The sequence below is a fragment of the Bactrocera tryoni genome, unplaced genomic scaffold (genome assembly GCF_016617805.1).
Source record: "Bactrocera tryoni isolate S06 unplaced genomic scaffold, CSIRO_BtryS06_freeze2 contig_4111, whole genome shotgun sequence".
Taxonomy (NCBI): domain Eukaryota; kingdom Metazoa; phylum Arthropoda; class Insecta; order Diptera; family Tephritidae; genus Bactrocera; species Bactrocera tryoni.
The window spans coordinates 1-1775 of record NW_024392388.1 but is presented as its reverse complement, the minus strand read 5'-3'; the positions used below and the strand labels follow the sequence as shown (position 1 = coordinate 1775).

General features: G+C 36.6%; 1 pseudogene; it reads left to right on the top strand.

The window, feature by feature from the left end:
- The first annotated feature begins 174 nt into the window (after positions 1-174).
- On the top strand, positions 175-896 carry LOC120779310 (annotated as a pseudogene).
- The last annotated feature ends 879 nt before the right edge of the window (positions 897-1775 follow it).

Sequence of the window (1775 nt, the reverse complement as noted above, 5' to 3'; positions counted from 1 at the left end):
GTTATGCATAATATCGAACGATATATCGAATTCACTAGTATAACGAAGTGTAGTGTATCTGTAAGTCTGGTGAAAAGCATTTTCGTTATGACATTCGTTATCATATCATTAAAAAAATTGCAGTGATATTTTGCGCCAAAATAAAGATGAGCGATGTAAGCTGGAAAAATTTTGATGTTTTGTTTATGTTTATATTGTTTATATTATTTACAGAAGAAAGTAAGAAGTGGAAAAGTTACCAAACAACAAAAACAAAAATTTCTAGATTTATCGAAAAATCATAGAAATGTTGGTACCGGACAATTTGGTGGCCCAAACAGCGGCAAAGCTGCTAATGGTGTAGGTGCAACTCTCACAGCGGAATTGAACGCATGCGGATGATCATGTAAAACCGTTGAGCAGTGGAAAAAGGTTCGTTCAGTATATTATATATAAACATATGCATGTATGTACAATTGTGCTTTCATTGATATTTATTTCAATTCGCAGTGCTGGGCAGACTGGAAGTCAGGCGTAAAGAAGCAGCAGGCCGCAATTATGCGTTTCCAGAACGCTACTGGAAATCGTCCTGCCTCTGAAGGTCCAGCGCCGCTAGATGGTATGGACCTGCAAGTGTTAGACTTTTTCCCAACTGCACTTGTTGATGGCGATGGCGTTACTAAGGAGTCGGGGTTTCAAGAGGTAATATCTTCGTATAACAAAAAAAAATTATTGAGTTTTAATCACAAAGTTTCATATTTAGATGAATGATAGTGCAGATGAAGAATTGCAGAAATCACTTGATGACGTATTGATACACCCAAAACCCCAAATGCCGTACGTTTCATCAACCAAACCCAACACAACGCCATCGCCCACACCCGCTAGACAGAATGCGACAGACTGCCACTTCTTCAGTGCATTTGAACAAGGAAAACCACTTTTGCTGAGCAGGAAACGCAACGACAGGAGGAATTTGACCAGTTGCTGTCCGTGGCGAAAGACATCCGCGCCTCCGTGCAATCCATGGCCGCTTCGCTTAAACAATTATGCGAAAAATAATAAACAAAGCTTTTTTTTATATTATATTTTATTTTTTTTATTATTATTATTTAAAATTGAGTTGTTTTTTTTTGTTGAAATGAAATCCTTTTTTTATGTTAATTAATTTGTGAATTTTTTATAATTAAAATAATTAGTTAGTTAAAATAATTTCGTACTATATTATATTATCCCGACATCTTCTGCCTTGATTTAGCACACTACAATTTTCACGATTCTCTTCCAAATTGTCAACTTCCATACTGAAATTTGACGATACGTTTATGTCTGGAATTGGTAAATTTCTTTTTAATCTGATATTGTGCAAGGTTAAACACGCATTTATTATTGATCCAGCATATGCTGGTTTAAACAATACACCCCGTTCATGTGATAAGCACCCAAATACCTTTTTCAAAACTCCATTAAGCCTTTCAACACAATTCCGAGCCCGAATGTGGCAATCATTTTAATTATTTTGCCCGATCGTCTGTTAATTTCGAAATGGTGTCATCAACCATGGTTGCTGTGGATAGCCTGAATCACCAATAAGCCAACTTGAATCAACATAACTGGCGTTTTGCATTTCCAAAAATTGTTTACACTGGCTGTTCTCCCAAATAAAAGCATCATGGGTACTACCACCATAACGCGTGTTCCCAGACACTATGTTTAAATTGTAGTCACAAATAAGTTGCACATTTTTGGAAAAGTAGCCCTTTCTGTTTATGTAGCAGCATTCAACATCAGCGGCC